General features: G+C 49.6%; 1 pseudogene; it reads right to left on the bottom strand.

Moving 5' to 3' along the window:
* Window positions 1-2393: 2393 nt before the first annotated feature.
* The window catches only part of LOC123101691 (GDSL esterase/lipase At5g55050-like), a 35558-nt pseudogene continuing 12751 nt past the window's right edge, over window positions 2394-25200 (bottom strand).

Below are 25200 nucleotides of genomic sequence, written 5' to 3'. Positions count from 1 at the left end.
CTAGCAATGGGCGATGTCCAGAAATAACAATGTATTAATTCAAAGGGATAAGTTCTTGAAGAGCTAGACGAACTAAAAGGAAGACGCACCTGCTTGCCTAATTGGCATGACTCACAAACGGAGGAATCGTGAGAATCTCTATTACAAGGTATAGTAAATTCACTAAGAACAGATGCTAAAACTGCAGGGTTGGGATGCCCTAGACACCGATGCCAGAGATCAATAGATGCCATCATGGAGGTTGGAGAGGCAACGACAGGAACACCATTGAGAGAGTATAAGTCACCAGAGCTATTGAACCGCGCGATCTCGACCTTGGTCTGATAATCCTTCACAGATAAGCAAAAGGGATCAAATTCGACAGAAACAAGATTATCACATGTGAATTGACGAACAGAGATTAAATTTTTGATAAGGGCAGGAGCAACAAGTACATCACGAAGAAGAAGAGTTTTGGTGGTGGAAGGAAGTTGAGCCTGACCAAAACAATAGATGGGTATAGAAGAACCGTCACCGAGGGTGATGGATTTAAAAAGTGGTGAAGTGCAAGAGGAGAGAAACGTACTAGATGCAGACATATGACTAGAAGCACCGGAATCGAAAATCCAATCCGTACCTGTGTTGCCTTGGGAGGCAAAATTGTTCATGGCCTGGATGAAGGCGGCTTGGTCCCAGCTTGGCGGTGTAGCAGATGTCGGTGTAGGCAGCAGGGCCGGCTAGTACGGCGGCGAGGGCAGTAGAGCCGACGATGGAGGCGATGGCAGCAAGGCCGGCTGGTACGACGACGATGGCAGCAGGGCCGACTGTGGGGTGTAGTAGTGGCCGCCGTCAGCATAGTAGGGAGCGCCATATGATGGAGCATCATGGTAGGCATGAGTCGGCGGGCGAGGCGTGAGGAGACCTAGGGCACCAGTATGGGGCCGCACGCCAGGCTGCCAGGCACTGGTGTAAGCCGGTGGAGCGCCGAGGGGAGCCAGAGAGGACCATGGCATGGGCCAAGCTTGGACGAGCCCCGTCCAGGGATCATGTGGAGGACGCCAAGGCGTAGCTGCTGGTGGCGCACTTGGGGCCGGCGACGGTGAAGGAGTGGGCACCGAGCGCTTCGTAGGCGGTCGGTAGACGGGGTTCTTGCTGTGATAATTAGGGCTAGGACGCCAGCCTGGCGGTGGAGCGATCGCGGTTGAGGAAGAAGGCACCGCTGGTGAAGGGGGCGCCGCTGGTGGCGCCGCGGGTGCCGAACCGCGCGGAACGGCGGCGAAGAGCTGAGGGCGAGTGTCCTTGTTGGTTTGAGCACAGTCGGCCCACTGGAGGATGGAGCGCACCTCGGGAAAGGTTGGCTGGGGTCGCATCATGGGTATGAAAGAAGCCTGCTTGTCGAACTGTTCGTTGAGCCCGATGAGGAGGATGTTGATAAGCTGACGGTCTTCAACGGGATCACCAAGTTCACATAGTTCGTCGGCGATGGACCTGAGGCGTTGGCAATAGACACAGAGGGAGGAGTCGCCTTGCACCATATTCCTGAGCTCGGTGTGGAGTAGATTGGTGCGAGCATCGACGTTGTCTTGGAACAACTGCTGAAGGGCCGCCCAGAGACCGGCGACGGTGGCGGCTTCCCGGAAGACGAGATTGAAGATCTCGATGGAGACGCGCATGTAGATCCATTGGATGATAGCGAGGTCGTCCTTGACCCATTGGGGATCATGGGATTGCGGCACGGCGGTGGCATCGACGTGGGAGCGAAGATTGCAGCGCCCGAGGTGAACTTCAAAGAGGTGGCGCCAATGGTAATAGTTGTGGGAGGTGAGATCGAGGGTAATGGGGATATATGGACTAATATCGGAGATTGTATCGGTGAAGGAGAGCACCGGAGGCATGGGTGGTGGTGGTGGTAGAACTAGGGCAGAGGAGGAGGAAGCCGCGGCGGCGGCGCGGGCGAGGGTAGCGGCCCGGCGCTCGAAGTAGCCGGGCGGTGGCAGCGGTGGTGGGTTGGGCGGCGGAGCCTTACTCTAGGACCAGAAACCCTAAGATACCATGTACGATTGAATAGAACTATTGTTGATTGATTATTGCAGTCGCATACAGCAGTATATATAAGAGATTACAAGCCAACTAGACCTATTACAATACGACTAGGACTATATAACTTGAGAGGCAAGTAATAGTCTAACACCTTGGACCGGACTCGCTTGAATTTTTTTTTTTGTAAAACAAACTATTCGGTGCACCAATTTTGTGGATTTGCTTGGTAGTCAAAGGAAAAATTGTTGACAACCAACGAAGTGCTCGAGTTGGAACATGGAATATTAAAAAAACTGGAGTATATTACACCTCTGATAATTCTAAGTTGTTTACGCAACTAATGAATAATAATGCCAAGTAGTATACATACAACTCTATATAGCGCTGAGCTGCCTTACGTTGGTTGGGAAGATGAAGGGCGCAGACCCGTCGAAGGCAGTGGCGGTAAGCATCTGCGTGGTGGCCTCCGTGGGGTGGTAGAAGTCCCAGAACATGTGATCAGAACGATTGGCACAATAGCTGCTGAGCGGGGTGCAGGCGCTCTTGGTGTTGAAGTCTCCCAGGCTGCAGCACGCCGCCTTCGCCTCAGTGAACCCGTACTCCGCTGGTTGGTCGATGTACCGGAGCAACGCGGCGGACGAGTTGAATAGCGCGTAGTGAAGGTCTGGGTACTACACGGTCATGGCGCTCAGCAGGCCCTTGGCTGAATTATGGTACTGCACGGCCATGGCGTTCGCCACGACACTGCAGACCTTGCTGGGAAAAAAATTATATGAGACCAGGTCTCATATAAATCAGGTGAGACCCGCCCTAATGGATGACATGTGGCATTCACAAATCACAAAGCATCTAATCTCTCCCCCCTGATTTCAGGTGGGGGGTGGGGGGATGCTCGCGGTGGGCGGTGCTCGCGGTGGGCGGAAGTCAGGGCGGCGGCCTCGGAGCTTGGGCGTCTGCTGGGCGACGCAGCGGGGCTGGCTACGAACAGTTGCGCGGTGAATCAAGGGATTCGGTGCTCTGTTCCGGAGTTGGCAGAGGATGCGCCTTGGTCAGGCGCGGGCGGCGGCTTGGCCGCGAGGGGCGTGGCTCGTGTGTGTTTGCGTTGTGCGGATCTGTGGTGGCGAGGACGCCAATGGTGGAGCTGGCGTCGATCTGGCGTCGCGAGGATCCTGGGATGAAGCTACTGCAGATCTGTGGAGGTGCACGGCACGGGCGCGCGGAGGGCCCGGGCAGCGCCGTCGGCGTGGCTCGGAGGCCCGTGGTGCGTGGAGGTGCGGGCGTGGCGGATCCGGTCTCCAGCGGATGCGACAGTGTGCGTGGTGCCCGCCTGGGCGGCGTGCTCCTGCTGCTTCGATGGGCGGTCAGTGCGGATTTGAGGCGAGGCAAGGATGCCGGGGCGGCGGCCCCGGAGCGATGGCTGCATCGGCATGGGCTGCTGCGGCGGCTGGGGACGGTGGATTCGGGGCGATGCCCGCGGATCTGACCCCGGCAAACGCGGCGTCTCTCTGTCGCATGAGGTGCTGCAGCGGGTCGTCACGGGGGGCTTTGGCGGCTGACGACGGGAGGTGATCTTCACAGCAGGCTTGGCTCCGGTGGTCTGGGTATCCATGGTGCCCAGATTTGCAGGCTCACTGTTAGGAGATGAGGGACTTGGGCGAAAGCTTTTGACGACGTCGGCGCCTGTGGGTATCGTGACCTTCTTGGAGGCGTCGTCGTAGAGTTTCTTCCTCTTCTTCCATGTGCTTGGACTCTCCGGGTGAGAACCTAAACTTCGGTTTTTTGGAGTGGGCGGCGGCGGCGTTTTACGTCGTAACCTTCTTGGAGGCGTCGCTTTGGAGGGTCAGCTTTTGGATGTTGTGCGGGCTCTTCCGTTTTCATGGGCGATGTATGCCGGGGCGGCGGCTCCGGGATCTTTAGTTGAGAGCCGAGGCGGCGGCCTCGCGGTGCGACGGTGGCCCCAGGAGGTAGGGCTGTTTGTCGGCATGGCTTGGGTGAGGACCTTGAGCTGCGTGGGCGGCAAGGTTGTCGGCTCGGTCGACGCGTCCCAGCGAGGGCGGTTGGACGGCATGTCGGGGCGGCGGCCCCGGATGTGGTGCGGCGTTCGTGGTCTGCGTGCGGTTGTCCTGAGCAGTGCGGGCTGCGGACTGCTGTATCGTGCGGCGTTGTTGCTCGAGGGTGAGCGGTGGCATGTTGGGGCGGCGGCCCCAGATGTGGTGCGGCGTTCGTGGTCTGTGTGCGGTTGTCCTGAGCAGTGTGGGCTGCGGGCTGCTGTATCGTGCGACGTTGCTGCTCGAGAGTGAGCGGTGGCATGGTGGCATGTCGGGGCGGCGGCCCCGGAAGGCGGTGTTGGTTGAGTGCGTAGGGCGCAATGAAGCAGTGGATATCGAGGCGGCGGCCTCAGGAGATTTGCAGCTTTAAGGGCATGGACCTCGTGTCGTGTGGGCGACGTGGTTGTCATTGGAGTTGGTCGTGGGTGGGCTTTGTCCTGTGTGTTAGTCTTTGGGGTGTGCTTGGCCCTTGTTGTTCCGGTTTTCGCCCAGTTTTCCGTAATTAACTGGACAATTCTCTTCTGCTTAATTAATAGATGAGGCAATCTTTGCCTCTGTTTCGAAAAAAAAACACCTTGCGCGCGCCGTGGTTGTAGAGGATGGCCAGCTGGTCCGAGAGGGTCTGCAAGAGCGCATTAACGTACCGCTGTTGCTGGGAGGATGTGGCGACGGGGTTGGCCTTGGCATAGTGGATGATGTCATTGCTGCCGATGGTGATGGCAAAGATGGACCTGGCAAGGTGGCTCGCAGCCTGGGCCTGCCCGAGGCTGCGCGAGAGAGAGAGGAGTACACGCCTGAGTAGTGCTCGATTTGCTTGTCGAGGGTGATGCACTTGTTCTCGTTTGTGGCGATGGAGACTCCTGCGCCATCGGAAGCGAAGTTGTCGCCGTTCACATAGTTTTTAAAGCGCCCAGCAATGGCTGGTTTTTTTTATTATGATAGGAAGGGAGAGATAATTACACGGCTGCGAGAGCAGTCATAAAGATGAAAAAGGCAAAGTTAAGAGATTACAGGCTATATAGGAGACAATTCTGGGTTACATTTCACGGCGGGTCCCCGAAGGGAGACATGAAGTAGGTCGCTTCTGCAAGCCTCCAGGCTTCAACGGATCGGCGGATATTTTGGATGATCATTGCCGTGCTCTCGCTCTTCTTTTTGAAAATCCGATTGTTCCTCTCAAGCCACAGCTCTCAGGCAATGAGAATCAGTAGCGATTTGGTGCCCTTGATGTTCTCGGGTGTTGTGGCCGCCACGATCGCTTCCCAGTAGAATGTGGAGTCGTTGTGGACTGCCCACAAAGAAGGATTCAGGGCAGCACATCCTTTCCAGTGGCTTGCCGATCGCCATACATCCTTGGTCACAGTGCATTGCCAGATCGAGGACAAGGCCAGGTACGATGGGGACAAGGCCAGTTCACATAGTTGGCATTGCTGCTCGAGGACAAGGCCAGGTACGGTGGGGAGGTCGCTAGCCCGAACTTGTCGGCTGCATGCATATATGCCAGGGAAGAATTCCATATTCATATACTCCCTTCGTTCTTAAATATAAGTCTTTTTAAAGATTCTACTATAGACTACATACAGAGCAAAATAAGTGAATCTATACTCTAAAATATTTCTATATACATCCATATGTAGTTTTTAGTAGAATCTCTAAAAGACTTACATTTAGAAACGGAGGGAGTACTACATGACTATAGATCCATAATGGAAGTCACCAAAGTTGGGCCTGTAATGAAAGTTACAGCATGGAGTATCATACACTACTTTTCATATGCTATCATAATTCCACCAAACTCAAGTTGGTACCCTTAGAGCAACTCTAATGAGACCACCCATTTCGTTCGTCCGCATCTGTTTGGGTCGGCGCGGGCAAAAGTGGTGGCCCAACGCGTCGAGCCAAATCCAAATCACGTCCGTTTCGCGTCTGCGTCGATGCATTTGCGGCCCAAATTTGCGCCTCAAATGCGTCGGCGCGGACGCCGAACGGACACCACGCGCGCCTTCTTGTTGTCCATGGCGTCCTCATCTGGCGGCCGTCCAACTACCTGTTGTCCATGCGGTCAGCTTAATTTATGATCACGGGTCCATGCGTCAGCGACGATGGTCGTCCTTTTTTAAGCCGACTGTGCGACGGGGCCGTCCTCATCCAAACTCGCCGTCCACATCTAGGCAAGCTCGCTCCTCCGTCACCGGCAAACCCTAGCGAAGCCAAAATGGGGCTCTTCTCCGGCGCCGGCAGCAGCAGCAAGGCCAAGGGTGTGACGCCCGGGTAATCATGCTACAGTAATTCCACGCTAATGATGCCACGTCACCTCGGTTACTGTTATTACTCTCGCAATGGTTCAAAAACGGTTTGAATTCAAATTTAAAATCAAGTCAAACAATTAAAGTTTTCAAAAGTCAAAACTAAAATGTTCTTAATGTGACAAATAAATCATGGATATTATTGGTGGAGTAACAACATCTTTATAAAATATTTAAATACCCTTAAGTGATTAAAACAACATCAAAACAATTAGTTATACTCCTAATATATTTTACCAAATACTAAACTATTTTTATTCTGAGGTAAAACTTCTTAGAACAGTGGATTAATTTGACACACTATTTTTGGAGCTGTTTTCATATTTTACTAAACCAAAATTATAGTGCAACTAAAATAAAAGAGAAATGAATAAAAGGTAAAACAAAAAATAATAATAACAAAAGAAAGAGGAAACCCCCCTGGCCAACTGGGCCGAACGGCCCAACTGGCCGCCGAACCAACCGACCCAGGCCGGCCCACCCCCAGTCCCCCTTATCGCCCCACCCCCCAGAAACCCTAGATCGAAACCCCACCCCACTCGCCCCACTTCCCCTCCCCACACCCCGCTCCTCCCTCTGCCCCCCCCGATTGGATCGGGGGAATCAACCCCATCGACCGCGCCGGTCGACCCCCCCCTGCGATCCATCACCGGACGCCATCGCCGCGGTCCTCTCCGTCGCTGGAGGCCCCCTCGCCGGACCGCAACCTCGCCGGCCTGCCTCCCCCTCCCCGCCGGACTGCTACCTCTCCGTCCCCGTCAACCTCCCCTAGCACCGCTGCATAGACCCCACGGCCCCGTGGTGAGGCCCCGGCATCTCCTCCTTCTCTCCTGCTCCGCCCACTTCGGCCATGGCCTCGCTCACCGATGCCCGCACGCGCGCCGGCCGCCCTGGCCGCGCCCGCGCCCCCTGCCTGCGCCCGTGCCCCACCTCGTTCGGACGCGCCCGCTCGGCTCCCTCCGCGTCCGCTTCGCCGGGCAGCCCTGCTGCTGCTGCCCCGCTGCGTGTGCCGTGCATCCGCGTTGTTCCGCCGCTGCATTGCCGTGCGGCCCCGCAACGACCCGCAGCACCACCGCGCGCGCACCACCCCGTGCGTCGCGCCTGGGCCGGCACCCCGCTGGCGCCCCGTGACGCGCCTCATGTCGGCGAGCCCGCCCCGGCTCCCCTGCAGTTGCTCCGACCACCGCCTCCGTTCACCGGCGTTGCTGCTCCTCGTCCGCGGCCCCTTGCTCGCCGGCCGGCGCGTACCCGACCCTACAGTGGCCGTTGCCGCGGCCCTGGGCATGCGCCCGTGTGGTCTGGGCAGCGCACACGCCCAGCGCCTGCTTACCCGTGCGCCCGTTAGGCCCCCTGGGCATATGACATGGGGGCCCACCCTGAGAACGTTTTACAAAAAAAAGAGAATTAAAAAAATAATAATAAGTAAAAATAAATAAATAAATAGGTAATAATTAATTAAGTTAATCAATCATGTTTAATTAATCTAATTAACTAGTTAGTTTAATTAAATAGTAATTAGATTAGTTAAACCCTAATTAGAGTAAACAGAGTATGACATGCGGGACCCACACGTCAGATTGACCCAGTCAACTCCCAGTTGACTGCTGACGTCATGCTGACGTCAGCGTGCACTGTTCTGGATAATGTTGGATTTAAATAATTAAATAAATCCTAAAAATGAATTAAATCTTTTAAAATTAATATAAAATAAACCGTAGCTCGGATGGAAATATTTTCAACATGAAAGTTGCTCAGAACGATGAGACGATTCCGGATACGCAGCCCGTTCGTCCACCACACACCCCTAACATATCAAACACGCAACTTTCCCCTTCCGGTTCATCTGTCTGAAAACACGAAACACCGGGAATACTTTCCCGGATGCTCTCCCCCTTCGTCGGTATCACCTACTACCGCGTTAGAACACGTCTAGCTCTGCTTGTTGTCCTGTTATGCACTTGCTTGCTATGTATTTACTGTTTCTCCCCCCCTCTTCTCTCCGGTAGACCCTGTGACGATGCTGATGCCCCTGTGGTCGACTACATCACCGACGACCCCTCTCTCTCTTGCCAGAGCAACCAGGCAAGCCCCCCCCTTGATCACCAGATATCGCCTACTCTTTTCTCTATACTGCTTGCATTAGAGTAGTGTAGCATGTTACTGCTTTCCGTTATTCCTATCCTGATGCATAGCCTGTCCTTGCTACTACTGTTGTTACCATTACCTGCTATCCTACTGCTTAGTATAGGATGCTAGTGTTCCATCAGTGGCCCTACACTCTTGTCCGTCTGCCATGCTATACTACTGGGCCGTGATCACTTCGGGAGGTGATCACGGGCATATACGATATACTTTACACAGTTACATTACCTGTGATACTGTTCGGAGATGGGGGCTGAAGGGGCAGGTGGCTCCATCCCGGTAGAGGTGGGCCTGGGTTCCCGACGGCCCCCGACTGTTACTTTGTGGCGGAGCGGCAGGGCAGGTTGAGACCACCTAGGAGACAGGTGGGCCTGGCCCTGTTCGGCGTTCGCGGATACTTAACACGCTTAACGAGATCTTGGTATTTGATCTGAGTCGGCTACGAGCCTATACGCACTAACCATCTACGCGGGAGTAGTTATGGGTATCCCGACGTCGTGGTATCAGTCGAAGCACTTCGTGACGTCAGCGACTGAGCGACGCGTGCTGGGTTGGACTGCGTTAACGCAACTTCCTTTGTAATGGAGGTTGCTAGGTCTGCTCACCGGCCGCGTACGCAACGTGCAGGTGTGCTCAGGGCGATGGGCCCAGACCCCTGCACGCTTAGGTTTAGACCGGCGTGCTGGCCTCTTCGTTGAGCCTAGGTGGGGCTGCGACGTGTTGATCTTCCGAGGCCGGGCATGACCCAAGAAAGTGTGTCCGGCCAAATGGGATCGAGCATGTTGGGTTATGTGGTGCACCCCTGCAGGGAAGTTAATCTATTCGAATAGCCGTGATCTTCGGTAACAGGACGACTTGGAGTTGTACCTTGACCTTATGACAACTAGAACCGGATACTTAATAAAACACACCCTTCCAAGTGCCAGATACAACCGGTGGTCGCTCTCCCTCAGGGATATGAGGAGGGGATCGCCGGGTAGGATTATGCTATGCGATGCTACTGGAGATGCTACTTGGAGATGCTACTTGGAGATGCTACTTGGAGATGCTACTTGGAGGACTTCAATCTACTCTCTTCTACGTGCTGCGAGGCGGAGGCTGCCAGAAGCGTAGTCTTCGATAGGACTAGCTATCCCCCTTTTATTCTGGCATTCTGCAGTTCAGTCCACCGATATGGCCTCCTTACACATATACCCATGCATATGTAGTGTAGTTCCTTGCTTGCGAGTACTTTGGATGAGTACTCACGGTTGCTTTCTCCCCCCTTTTCCCCCCTTTCCTTTCTTTCTGGTTGTCGCAACCAGATGCTGGAGTCCAGGAGCCAGACGCCACCGTCGACGACGACCCCTACTACACCGGAGGTGCCTACTACTATGTGCAGCCCGCTGACGACGACCAGGAGTAGTTAGGAGGATCCCAGGCAGGAGGCCTGCGCCTCTTTCGATCTGTATCCCAGTTTGTGCTAGCCTTCTTAAGGCAAACTTGTTTAACTTATGTCTGTACTCAGATATTGTTGCTTCCGCTGACTCGTCTATGATCGAGCACTTGTATTCGAGCCCTCGAGGCCCCTGGCTTGTATTATGATGCTTGTATGACTTATTTATGTTTTAGAGTTGTGTTGTGATATCTTCCCGTGAGTCGCTGATCTTGATCGTACACGTTTGCGTGCATGATTAGTGTACGATTAAATCGGGGGCGTCACAAGTTGGTATCAGAGCCGACTGCCTGTAGGAATCCCCCTTCCAACTCCTTGGCCGAAGTCGAGTCTAGACTTTACAAAATTTTTACTAATATGGCTGTGTGGCCCATGGGCCCACGTCGCCATTGGGTGGTATTAGGATCTTTTACTCCTCGACCTTTACTCTGGGATTCTGAACTCTCTTCTATTCGGGTTAAACGATTTTGCTAAAAACAAAACTAACTTTAGGTTCTCGCAAGTACTTTTTCCCGGAGAGCCCCTCACTTCAGATGATCGCCTGCTACATCAGAAGATTCCGAAGATACTCTCTGATGTTCTCTCGAGACTTTGTGCCCATCACTTTTGCTATTCCTGACCACCGATAAATCCGTATGGATAACTACTTACACTTGCCATTCATACGATCATCCCCCATTGATCTTGTTATTACAAGATACCCTGAAGTTTCTTTACTGTTCCGAAAATACTTTGTGCCTACTGCCTAGCAGTTCTTTGCCACATGAATACCCCTTCAAATAAATCCTCGCACTTGTCGAGTATCCGCTCATCCCCAGTTGTTCATGTGTTTCACAAAAGTCTTCAAAATACTATTCGTTCTTCCCAAAATCCTCTGGAGCCTTTGGCTCTTGAAATTCTTGCTTGCTTGCATTATGGTTAAACCCATAAGTCTCGTAGTCTTATTGACATTCCTTGTCATTATCATTTTGAGTCTGTTGACTCAATATGTTTGCGAATACCCGCAAACATCATTGATCCTTATAAATTACCTTTCCGGCTGAGCTTCCATTCTTCTAACTGGAATTGGTTCTCGACTAATCCAATTGTCATTGATTGTACCCTAAGGCTATTCAACTTATCCATCCCTAATCAGAGCATTGCTTTTGATCCCTTGATTTGGAAATCATAATTCCTTTGCATTTGACAATTGAGTTAGTCAGTTGTTTCTATAATCTGATCTCCTTGCATTCTTCTTCCTCTAGTTGAGTACCGATACTCGTATCAGATCCTTTGTGGACCACCAAGTCCTTTGTTGGATTGTTATCCGACAGTGTCCTTCACATTTGATCACCTTGTGAGTTCTTCCCCTAATACATAATGCCTTTGTTAAGTTGTATCCTCTGCTTGGCCAACCATGCTCTGCTTTCGGGCTTGTGTTATTTACTCTTGAAACTTGTGGTATATGTTTCTAAGAAGCCCCTATGGGTTGAACATATGCCTTCTCTAAACCGTGTGAACCCGAAAGTTTTCACGAGTCATACTCTTCTGGTGCTTCACCAGATAAAATTTCAACACTGCAACTTCATCGAACGTGAGAAGTGAATGAAAGGTTGTGCATTGGAGAAGTGGGAGTCGACCTTGAACTTTGCGTTCATGCCCATGGACACGATGTACATCTTCTCATCGAAGTTTCTTTTAAAATCAATTATTCCCTTGGTATAAGTTCATCTTATATCTCAGATCTGGCCTTTTTGCAATCGTGGTTCTGACCATGTTCTCCCTTAAATATCATATGCTGTGCAAGTTTAAGCACTTGTCTTCTATAGAGCAATACCCCAGTTCAACTTCTAGTTTGATCTGTCGTCGAGTATTACCACCTGGTTGTTGGAAATATGCCCTAGAGGCAATAATAAAAGCATTATTATTATATTTCCTTGTTCATGATAATTGTCTTTATTCATGCTATAATTGTGTTATCCGGAAATCGTAATACATGTGTGAATAACAGACACCAACATGTCCCTAGTGAGCCTCTAGTTGACTAGCTCGTTGATCAACAGATAGTCATGGTTTCCTGACTATGGACACTGGATGTCATTGATAACGAGATCACATCATTGGGAGAATGATGTGATGGACGAGACCCAATCCTAAACATAGCACAAGATCATATAGTTCGTTTGCTACAGTTTTGCAATGTCAAAGTATCTTTTCCTTAGACCATGAGATCGTGTAACTCCCGGATACCGTAGGAGTGCTTTGGGTATGCCAAACGTCACAACGTAACTGGGTGACTATAAAGGTAGACTACGGGTATCTCCGAAAGTGTCTGTTGGGTGACATGGATCAAGACTGGGATTTGTCACTCCGTATGACGGAGAGGTATCACTGGGCCCACTCGGTAATGCATCATCATAATGAGCTCAGAGTGACCAAGTGTCTGGTCACGGGATCATGCATTACGGTACGAGTAAAGTGACTTGCCGGTAACGAGATTGAACGAGGTATTGGGATACCGACGATCGAATCTCGGGCAAGTAACATATCGATAGACAAAGGGAATAGCGTACGGGGTTGATTGAATCCTCGACATCGTGGTTCATCCGATGAGATCATCGTGGAGCATGTGGGAGCCAACATGGGTATCCAGATCCCGCTGTTGGTTATTGACCGGAGAGTCGTCTCGGTCATGTCTGCTTGTCTCCCGAACCCGTAGGGTCTACACACTTAAGGTTCAGTTACGCTAGGGTTATAGGGATATGTATATGCAGTAACCCGAATGTTGTTCGGAGTCCCGGATGAGATCCCGGACGTCACGAGGAGTTCCGGAATGGTCCGGAGGTAAAGATTTATATATGGGAAGTCCTGTTTCGGGCATCGGGACAAGTTTCGGGGTTATCGGTATTGTACCGGGACCACCGGAAGGGTCCCGGGGGCCCACCGGGTGGGTCCACCTGTCCCGGGGGGCCACATGGGCTGTAGGGGGTGCGCCTTGGCCTAATGGGCCAAGGGCACCAGCCCCACATAGGCCCATGCGCCTAGGGTTTCAAGGGGGAAGAGTCCTAGGAGGGAAGGCACCTCCTAGGTGCCTTGGGGGGGAGGGAAACCCCCCTTGGCCGCCGCACCCCTAGGAGATTGGATCTCCTAGGGCCGGCCACCCCCCTTGGCACCCCTATATATAGTGGGGGAGAGGAGGGACTTCATACCTGAACGCCTTGGCCTTTGGTTGCCTCCTTCTCCCTCCCCAACACCTCCTCCACCTCCATAGTGCTTAGCGAAGCTCTGCCGGAGTACTGCAGCTCCATCAACACCACGCCGTCGTGCTGCTGCTGGTGCCATCTCCCTCAACCTCTCCTCCCTCCCTTGCTGGATCAAGAAGGAGGAGACGTGGCTGTTCCGTACGTGTGTTGAACGCGGAGGTGCCGTCCGTTCGGCGCTGGTCATCGGTGATTTGGATCACGTCGAGTACGACTACATCATCACCGTTCTTTGAACGCTTCCGCTCGCGATCTACAAAGGTATGTAGATGCATCTAATCACTCGTTGCTAGATGAACTCCTAGATGATCTTGGTGAAACGAGTAGGAAAATTTTTGTTTTCTGCAACGTTCCCCAACAGTGGCATCATGAGCTAGGTCTATGCGTAGTTCTTCTTGCGCGAGTAGAACACAATTTGTTGTGGGCGTAGATTTGTCAACTTTCTTGCCGTTACTAGTCCTTTCTTGCTTCAGCGGTATTGTGGGATGAAGCGGCCCGGACCAACCTTACACGTACGCTTACGTGAGACCGGTTCCACCGACTAACATGCACTAGTTGCATAAGGTGGCTGGCGGGTGTCTGTCTCTCCTACTTTAGTTGGAGCGGAATCGATGAACAGGGTCCTTATGAAGGGTAAATAGAAGTTGACAAATCACGTTGTGGCTTTAACGTAGGTAAGAAAACGTTCTTGCTAGAACCCTAATTCAGCCACGTAAAACTTGCAACAACAATTAGAGGACGTCTAACTTGTTTTTGCAGCAAGTGGTTTGTGATATGATATGGCCAAAGTTGTGATGAATGATGAATGATCTATATGTGATGTATGAGATGTTCATGCTATTGTAATAGGATTCACGACTTGCATGTCGATGAGTATGACAACCGGCAGGAGCCATAGGAGTTGTCTTTATTCTTTTATATGACCTGCGTGTCATCAAGAAACGCCATGTAAATTACTTTACTTTATTGCTAAACGCGTTAGCCATAGTAGTAGAAGTAATAGTTGGCGAGCAACTTCATGGAGACACGATGATGGAGATCATGATGATGGAGATCATGGTGTCAAGCCGGTGACAAGATGATCATGGAGCCCCAAGATGGAGATCAAAGGAGCTATGTGATATTGGCCATATCATGTCACGTTTATTATTTGATTGCATGTGATGTTTATCATGTTTTGCATCTTGTTTACTTAGAACGACGGTAGTAAATAAGATGATCCCTCACAATAATTTCAAGAAGTGTTCCCCCTAACTGTGCACCGTTGCGACAGTTCGCTGTTTCAAAACACCACGTGATGATCGGGTGTTTTATTCAGACGTTCACATACAACGGGTGTAAGACAGATTTACACATGCAAACACTTAGGTTGACTTGACGAGCCTAGCATGTACAGACATGGCCTCGGAACACAGAAGACCGAAAGGTCGAGCATGAGTCGTATAGAAGATACGATCAACATGAAGATGTTCACCGATGTTGACTAGTCCGTCTCACGTGATGATCGGACACGGTCTAGTTTAACTCGGATCATGTAATACTTAGATGACCAGAGGGATGTCTAATCTAAGTGGGAGTTCACTAATAATTTGATTAGTTGAACTTAATTATCATGAACTTAGTCTAAAATCTTTGCAATATGTCTTGTAGATCAAATGGCCAACGTAGTCCTCAACTTCAACGCGTTCCTAGAGAAAACTAAGCTGAAAGACGATGGCAGCAACTATACGGACTGGGTCCGGAACCTGAGGATCATCCTCATAGCTGCCAAGAAAGATTATGTCCTACAAGCACCGCTTGGTGACGCACCCGTTCTCCCTGCGGAACAAGATGTTATGAACGCTTGGCAGGCACGTTTCGATGACTACTCCCTCGTTCAGTGCGGCATGCTTTACAGCCTAGAGCCGGGGCTCCAAAAGCGTTTTGAGAGACATGGAGCATATGAGATGTTCGAAGAGCTGAAAATGGTTTTCCAAGCTCATGCCCGGGTCGAGAGATATGAAGTCTCCGACAAATTCTTCAGCTGTAAGATGGAGGAAAACAGTTCTGTCAGTGAGCACATACTCACTATGTCTGGGTTGCATAACCGCTTGACTCAGCTGGGAGTTAATCTCCCGGATGATGCGGTCATTGACAGAATCCTCCAGTCGCTTCCACCAAGCTACAAGAGCTTTGTGATGAACTTCAATATGCAGGGGATGGAAAAGACCATTCCTGAAGTATTTGCTATGCTGAAATCAGCAGAGGTAGAAGTCAGGAAGGAACATCAAGTGTTGATGGTCAATAAAACCACTAAGTTCAAGAAAGGCAAGGGTAAAAAGAACTTCAAGAAGGACGGCAAGGAGGTTGCCGCGCCCGGCAAGCAAGCTGCTGGGAAGAAGCCAAAGAATGGACCCAAGCCCGAGACTGAGTGCTTTTATTGCAAGGGAAGCGGTCACTGGAAGCGGAACTGCCCTAAGTACTTAGCGGATAAGAAGGCCGGCAAAACAAAAGGTATATGTGATATACATGTAATTGATGTGTACCTTACTAGTGCCCGTAGTAGCTCCTGGGTATTTGATACCGGTGCAGTTGCTCACATTTGTAACTCAAAGCAGGGGCTGCAGAATAAGCGGAAACTGGCAAAGGACGAGGTGACGATGCGCGTCGGGAATGGTTCCAAGGTCAATGTGATCGCCGTCGGCACGCTACCTCTGCATCTCCCTTCGGGATTAGTTTTAAACCTTAATAATTGTTATTTAGTGCCAGCTTTGAGCATGAACATTGTATCGGGATCTCGTTTAATTCGAGATGGCTACTCTTTTAAATCTGAGAATAATGGTTGTTCCATTTTTATGAGAGATATGTTTTATGGTCATGCTCCTATGGTGAATGGTTTATTCCTTATGAATCTCGAACGTGATGCTACACATATTCATAATGTGAGTACCAAAAGAAGTAAGGTTGATAATGATAGTCCCACATACTTGTGGCACTGCCGCCTTGGTCACATAGGTGTCAAACGCATGAAGAAGCTCCATGCTGATGGACTTTTAGAGTCTCTTGATTATGAATCATTTGACACGTGCGAACCATGCCTTATGGGTAAAATGACCAAGACTCCGTTCTCAGGAACAATGGAGCGAGCAACCGACTTATTGGAAATCATACATACCGATGTGTGCGGTCCAATGAGTGTTGAGGCTCGCGGTGGCTATCGTTATGTTCTCACCCTCACTGATGATTTAAGTAGGTATGGGTATATCTACTTAATGAAACACAAGTCTGAAACCTTTGAAAAGTTCAAGGAATTTCAGAGTGAGGTTGAAAATCAACGTGACAGGAAAATCAAGTTTCTACGATCAGATCGTGGAGGAGAATACTTGAGTCACGAGTTTGGGGCACACTTAAGAAAATGTGGAATAGTTTCACAACTCACGCCGCCTGGAACACCTCAGCGTAATGGTGTGTCCGAACGTCGTAATCGCACTCTGTTAGATATGGTGCGATCTATGATGTCTCTTACCGATTTACCGCTTTCTTTTTGGGGCTATGCTTTAGAGACTGCCGCATTCACTTTAAATAGGGCTCCGTCGAAATCCGTTGAGACGACACCGTATGAATTATGGTTTGGGAAGAAACCTAAGCTGTCGTTTCTAAAAGTTTGGGGATGCGATGCTTATGTCAAGAAACTTCAACCTGAAAAGCTCGAACCCAAATCGGAAAAATGCGTCTTCATAGGGTACCCAAAAGAAACTATTGGGTACACCTTCTACCTCAGATCCGAAGGCAAGATCTTTGTTGCCAAGAATGGGTCCTTTCTGGAGAAAGAGTTTCTCTCGAAAGAAGTAAGTGGGAGGAAAGTAGAGCTTGATGAAGTATTACCTCTTGAACCGGAAAATGGCGCAACTCAAGAAAATGTTCCTGAGGTGCCAGCACCGACTAGAGAGGAAGTTAATGATAATGATCAAGATACTTCTGATCAAGCCCCTACTGAAATTCGAAGGTCCACAAGGACACGTTCCGCACCAGAGTGGTACGGCAACCCTGTCTTGGAAATCATGTTGTTAGACAACGGTGAACCTTCGAACTATGAAGAAGCGATGGCGGGACCGGATTCCGACAAATGGCTAGAAGCCATGAAATCCGAGATAGGATCCATGTATGAAAACAAAGTATGGACTTTGACTGACTTGCCCGTTGAGCGGCGAGCCATAGAAAATAAATGGATCTTTAAGAAGAAGACAGACGCGGATGGTAATGTGACCATCTATAAAGCTCGGCTTGTCGCTAAGGGTTATCGACAAGTTCAAGGGGTTGACTACGATGAGACTTTCTCACCGGTAGCGAAGCTGAAGTCCGTCCGAATCATGTTAGCAATTGCCGCATTCTATGATTACGAAATATGGCAAATGGACGTCAAAACGGCATTCCTTAATGGTTTCCTTAAGGAAGAATTGTATATGATGCAGCCGGAAGGTTTTGTCGATCCTAAGAATGCTGACAAAGTGTGCAAGCTCCAACGCTCGATTTATGGGCTGGTGCAAGCATCTCGGAGTTGGAACATTCGCTTTGATGAGATGATCAAAGCGTTTGGGTTTACACAGACTTATGGAGAAGCCTGCGTTTACAAGAAAGTGAGTGGGAGCTCTGTAGCATTTCTCATATTATATGTAGATGACATACTTTTGATGGGAAATGATATAGAACTCTTGGACAGCATCAAGGCCTACTTGAATAAAAGTTTTTCAATGAAGGACCTTGGAGAAGCTGCTTATATATTAGGCATCAAAATCTATAGAGATAGATCGAGACGCCTCATAGGTCTTTCACAAAGCACATACCTTGATAAGATATTGAAGAAGTTCAATATGGATCAATCCAAGAAGGGGTTCTTGCCTGTGTTGCAAGGTATGAAATTGAGCTCAGCTCAATGTCCGACCACGGCAGAAGATATAGAAGAGATGAGCGTCATCCCCTATGCCTCAGCCATAGGTTCTATTATGTATGCCATGCTGTGTACCAGACCTGATGTAAACCTTGCCGTAAGTTTGGTAGGAAGGTACCAAAGTAATCCCGGCAAGGAACACTGGACAGCGGTCAAGAATATCCTGAAGTACCTGAAAAGGACTAAGGAAATGTTTCTCGTTTATGGAGGTGACGAAGAGCTCGTCGTAAAGGGTTACGTCGACGCTAGCTTCGACACAGATCTGGATGACTCTAAGTCACAAACCGGATACGTGTATATTTTGAATGGTGGGGCAGTAAGCTGGTGCAGTTGCAAGCAAAGCGTCGTGGCGGGATCTACATGTGAAGCGGAGTACATGGCAGCCTCGGAGGCAGCACATGAAGCAATATGGGTGAAGGAGTTCATCACCGACCTAGGAGTCATACCCAATGCGTCGGGGCCGATCAAGCTCTTCTGTGACAACACTGGAGCTATTGCACTTGCCAAGGAGCCCAGGTTTCACAAGAAGACAAGGCACATCAAGCGTCGCTTCAACTCCATTCGTGAAAATGTTCAAGATGGAGACATAGAGATTTGTAAAGTACATACGGACCTGAATGTAGCAGATCCGTTGACTAAACCTCTCCCTAGAGCAAAACATGATCAACACCAGAATTCCATGGGTGTTCGATTCATCACAATGTAACTAGATTATTGACTCTAGTGCAAGTGGGAGACTGTTGGAAATATGCCCTAGAGGCAATAATAAAAGCATTATTATTATATTTCCTTGTTCATGATAATTGTCTTTATTCATGCTATAATTGTGTTATCCGGAAATCGTAATACATGTGTGAATAACAGACACCAACATGTCCCTAGTGAGCCTCTAGTTGACTAGCTCGTTGATCAACAGATAGTCATGGTTTCCTGACTATGGACACTGGATGTCATTGATAACGAGATCACATCATTGGGAGAATGATGTGATGGACGAGACCCAATCCTAAACATAGCACAAGATCGTATAGTTCGTTTGCTAGAGTTTTGCAATGTCAAAGTATCTTTTCCTTAGACCATGAGATCGTGTAACTCCCGGATACCGTAGGAGTGCTTTGGGTATGCCAAACGTCACAACGTAACTGGGTGACTATAAAGGTAGACTACGGGTATCTCCGAAAGTGTCTGTTGGGTGACATGGATCAAGACTGGGATTTGTCACTCCGTATGACGGAGAGGTATCACTGGGCCCACTCGGTAATGCATCATCATAATGAGCTCAGAGTGACCAAGTGTCTGGTCACGGGATCATGCATTACGGTACGAGTAAAGTGACTTGCCGGTAACGAGATTGAACGAGGTATTGGGATACCGACGATCGAATCTCGGGCAAGTAACATATCGATAGACAAAGGGAATAGCGTACGGGGTTGATAGAATCCTCGACATCGTGGTTCATCCGATGAGATCATCGTGGAGCATGTGGGAGCCAACATGGGTATCCAGATCCCGCTGTTGGTTATTGACCGGAGAGTCGTCTCGGTCATGTCTGCTTGTCTCCCGAACCCGTAGGGTCTACACACTTAAGGTTCAGTTACGCTAGGGTTGTAGGGATATGTATATGCAGTAACCCGAATGTTGTTCGGAGTCCCGGATGAGATCCCGGACGTCACGAGGAGTTCCGGAATGGTCCGGAGGTAAAGATTTATATATGGGAAGTCCTGTTTCGGGCATCGGGACAAGTTTCGGGGTTATCGGTATTGTACCGGGACCACCGGAAGGGTCCCGGGGGTCCACCGGGTGGGTCCACCTGTCCCGGGGGGCCACATGGGCTGTAAGGGGGCCAAGGGCCAAGGGCACCAGCCCCACATAGGCCCATGCGCCTAGGGTTTAGAAGGGGAAGAGTCCTAGGAGGGTAAGGCACCTCCTAGGTGCCTTGGGGGGGAGGGAAACCCCCCTAGGCCGCCGCACCCCCTAGGAGATTGGATCTCCTAGGGCCGGCCACCCCCCCTTGGCACCCCTATATATAGTGGGGGAGAGGAGGGACTTCATACCTGAACGCCTCGGCCTTTGGTTGCCTCCTTCTCCCTCCCCAACACCTCCTCAACCTCCATAGTGCTTAGCGAAGCTCTGCCGGAGTACTGCAGCTCCATCAACACCACGCCGTCGTGCTGCTGCTGGTGCCATCTCCCTCAACCTCTCCTCCCTCCCTTGCTGGATCAAGAAGGAGGAGACGTGGCTGTTCCGTACGTGTGTTGAACGCGGAGGTGCCGTCCGTTCGGCGCTGGTCATCGGTGATTTGGATCACGTCGAGTACGACTACATCATCACCGTTCTTTTGAACGCTTCCGCTCGCGATCTACAAAGGTATGTAGATGCATCTAATCACTCGTTGCTAGATGAACTCCTAGATGATCTTGGTGAAACGAGTAGGAAAATTTTTGTTTTCTGCAACGTTCCCCAACAAAAGCAGGGGCTGCGGAATAAGCGGAAACTGGCAAAGGACGAGGTGACGATGCGCGTCGGGAATGGTTCCAAGGTCAATGTGATCGCCGTCGGCACGCTACCTCTGCATCTCCCTTCGGGATTAGTTTTAAACCTTAATAATTGTTATTTAGTGCCAGCTTTGAGCATGAACATTGTATCGGGATCTCGTTTAATTCGAGATGGCTACTCTTTTAAATCTGAGAATAATGGTTGTTCCATTTTTATGAGAGATATGTTTTATGGTCATGCTCCTATGGTGAATGGTTTATTCTTTATGAATCTCGAACGTGATGCTACACATGTTCATAATGTGAGTACCAAAAGAAGTAAGGTTGATAATGATAGTCCCACATACTTGTGGCACTTCCGCCTTGGTCACATAGGTGTCAAACGCATGAAGAAGCTCCATGCTGATGGACTTTTAGAGTCTCTTGATTATGAATCATTTGACACGTGCGAACCATGCCTTATGGGTAAAATGACCAAGACTCCGTTCTCAGGAACAATGGAGCGAGCAACCGACTTATTGGAAATCATACATACTGATGTGTGCGGTCCAATGAGTGTTGAGGCTCGCGGTGGCTATCGTTATGTTCTCACCCTCACTGATGATTTAAGTAGGTATGGGTATATCTACTTAATGAAACACAAGTCTGAAACCTTTGAAAAGTTCAAGGAATTTCAGAGTGAGGTTGAAAATCAACGTGACAGGAAAATCAAGTTTCTACGATCAGATCGTGGAGGAGAATACTTGAGTCACGAGTTTGGGGCACACTTAAGAAAATGTGGAATAGTTTCACAACTCACGCCGCCTGGAACACCTCAGCGTAATGGTGTGTCCGAACGTCGTAATCACACTCTGTTAGATATGGTGCGATCTATGATGTCTCTTACCGATTTACCGCTTTCTTTTTGGGGCTATGCTTTAGAGACTGCCGCATTCACTTTAAATAGGGCTCCGTCGAAATCCGTTGAGACGACACCGTATGAATTATGGTTTGGGAAGAAACCTAAGCTGTCGTTTCTAAAAGTTTGGGGATGCGATTCTTATGTCAAGAAACTTCAACTTGAAAAGCTCGAACCCAAATCGGAAAAATGCGTCTTCATAGGATACCCAAAAGAAACTATTGGGTACACCTTCTACCTCAGATCCGAAGGCAAGATCTTTGTTGCCAAGAATGGGTCCTTTCTGGAGAAAGAGTTTCTCTCGAAAGAAGTAAGTGGGAGGAAAGTAGAGCTTGATGAAGTATTACCTCTTGAACCGGAAAATGGCGCAACTCAAGAAAATGTTCCTGAGGTGTCTGCACCGACTAGAGAGGAAGTTAATGATAATGATCAAGATACTTCTGATCAAGCTCCTACTGAAATTTGAAGGTCCACAAGGACACGTTCCGCACCAGAGTGGTACGGCAACCCTGTCTTGGAAATCATGTTGTTAGACAACGGTGAACCTTCGAACTATGAAGAAGCGATGGCGGGACCAGATTCCGACAAATGGCTGGAAGCCATGAAATCCGAGATAGGATCCATGTATGAAAACAAAGTATGGACTTTGACTGACTTGCCCGTTGAGCGGCGAGCCATAGAAAATAAATGGATCTTTAAGAAGAAGACAGACGCGGATGGTAATGTGACCATCTATAAAGCTCGGCTTGTCGCTAAGGGTTATCGACAAGTTCAAGGGGTTGACTACGATGAGACTTTCTCACCGGTAGCGAAGCTGAAGTCCGTCCGAATCATGTTAGCAGTTGCCGCATTCTATGATTACGAAATATGGCAAATGGACGTCAAAACGGCATTCCTTAATGGTTTCCTTAAGGAAGAATTGTATATGATACAGCCGGAAGGTTTTGTCGATCCTAAGAATGCTGACAAAGTGTGCAAGCTCCAACGCTCGATTTATGGGCTGGTGCAAGCATCTCGGAGTTGGAACATTCGCTTTGATGAGATGATCAAAGCGTTTGGGTTTACACAGACTTATGGAGAAGCCTGCGTTTACAAGAAAGTGAGTGGGAGCTCTGTAGCATTTCTCATATTATATGTAGATGACATACTTTTGATGGGAAATGATATAGAACTCTTGGACAGCATCAAGGCCTACTTGAATAAAAGTTTTTCAATGAAGGACCTTGGAGAAGCTGCTTATATATTAGGCATCAAAATCTATAGAGATAGATCGAGACGCCTCATAGGTCTTTCACAAAGCACATACCTTGATAAGATATTGAAGAAGTTCAATATGGATCAATCCAAGAAAGGGTTCTTGCCTGTGTTACAAGGTGTGAAATTGAGCTCAGCTCAATGTCCGACCACGACAGAAGATATAGAAGAGATGAGCGTCATCCCCTATGCCTCAGCCATAGGTTCTATTATGTATGCCATGCTGTGTACCAGACCTGATGTTAACCTTGCCATCAGTTTGGTAGGAAGGTACCAAAGTAATCCCGGCAAGGAACACTGGACAGCGGTCAAGAATATCCTGAAGTACCTGAAAAGGACTAAGGAAATGTTTCTCGTTTATGGAGGTGACGAAGAGCTCGTCGTAAAGGGTTACGTCGACGCTAGCTTCGACACAGATCTGGATGACTCTAAGTCACAAACCGGATACGTGTATATTTTGAATGGTGGGGCAGTAAGCTGGTGCAGTTGTAAGCAAAGCGTCGTGGCGGGATCTACATGTGAAGCGGAGTACATGGCAGCCTCGGAGGCAGCACATGAAGCAATATGGGTGAAGGAGTTCATCACCGACCTAGGAGTCATACCCAATGCGTTGGGGCCGATCAAGCTCTTCTGTGACAACACTGGAGCTATTGCACTTGCCAAGGAGCCCAGGTTTCACAAGAAGACAAGGCACATCAAGCGTCGCTTCAACTCCATTCGTGAAAATGTTCAAGATGGAGACATAGAGATTTGTAAAGTACATACGGACCTGAATGTAGCAGATCCGTTGACTAAACCTCTCCCTAGAGCAAAACATGATCAACACCAGAATTCCATGGGTGTTCGATTCATCACAATGTAACTAGATTATTGACTCTAGTGCAAGTGGGAGACTGTTGGAAATATGCCCTAGAGGCAATAATAAAAGCATTATTATTATATTTCCTTGTTCATGATAATTGTCTTTATTCATGCTATAATTGTGTTATCCGGAAATCGTAATGCATGTGTGAATAACAGACACCAACATGTCCCTAGTGAGCCTCTAGTTGACTAGCTCGTTGATCAGCAGATAGTCATGGTTTCCTGACTATGGACACTGGATGTCATTGATAACGAGATCACATCATTGGGAGAATGATGTGATGGACGAGACCCAATCCTAAACATAGCACAAGATCGTATAGTTCGTTTGCTAGAGTTTTGCAATGTCAAAGTATCTTTTCCTTAGACCATGAGATCGTGTAACTCCCGGATACCGTAGGAGTGCTTTGGGTATGCCAAACGTCACAACGTAACTGGGTGACTATAAAGGTAGACTACGGGTATCTCCGAAAGTGTCTGTTGGGTGACATGGATCAAGACTGGGATTTGTCACTCCGTATGACGGAGAGGTATCACTGGGCCCACTCGGTAATGCATCATCATAATGAGCTCAGAGTGACCAAGTGTCTGGTCACGGGATCATGCATTACGGTACGAGTAAAGTGACTTGCCGGTAACGAGATTGAACGAGGTATTGGGATACCGACGATCGAATCTCGGGCAAGTAACATATCGATAGACAAAAGGAATAGCATACGGGGTTGATAGAATCCTCGACATCGTGGTTCATCCGATGAGATCATCGTGGAGCATGTGGGAGCCAACATGGGTATCCAGATCCTGCTGTTGGTTATTGACCGGAGAGTCGTCTCGGTCATGTCTACATGTCTCCCGAACCCGTAGGGTCTACACACTTAAGGTTCAGTTACGCTAGGGTTGTAGGGATATGTATATGCAGTAACCCGAATGTTGTTCGGAGTCCTGGATGAGATCCCGGACGTCACGAGGAGTTCCGGAATGGTCCGGAGGTAAAGATTTATATATGGGAAGTCCTGTTTCGGGCATCGGGACAAGTTTCGGGGTTATCGGTATTGTACCGGGACCACCGGAGGGGTCCCGGGGGCCCACCGGGTGGGGCCACCCATCCCCGGGGGCCACATGGGCTGTAGGGGGTGCGCCTTGGCCTGCTTGGGCCAAGGGCACCAGCCCCACTAGGCCCATGCGCCTAGGGTTTCCAAGGGGGAGGAGTCCTACTAGTGGAAGGCACCTCCTAGGTGCCTTGGGGGGGAGGGAAACCCCCCTAGGCCGCCGCACCCCTAGGAGATTGGATCTCCTAGGGCCGGCCACCCCCCCTTGGCACCCCTATATATAGTGGGGGAGAGGAGGGACTTCAAACCTTGAGTCCTTGGCCTTTGGTTGCCTCCTTCTCCCTCCCCAACACCTCCTCCAACTCCATAGTGCTTAGCGAAGCTCTGCCGGAGTACTGCAGCTCCATCAACACCACGCCGTCGTGCTGCTGCTGGTGCCATCTCCCTCAACCTCTCCTCCCTCCCTTGCTGGATCAAGAAGGAGGAGACGTGGCTGTTCCGTACGTGTGTTGAACGCGGAGGTG

Source organism: Triticum aestivum, chromosome 5A (assembly GCF_018294505.1).
Source record: "Triticum aestivum cultivar Chinese Spring chromosome 5A, IWGSC CS RefSeq v2.1, whole genome shotgun sequence".
NCBI lineage: Eukaryota > Viridiplantae > Streptophyta > Magnoliopsida > Poales > Poaceae > Triticum > Triticum aestivum.
The sequence above is the reverse complement of the archived record's forward strand: the minus strand, read 5'-3'. Positions and strand labels throughout refer to the sequence as shown.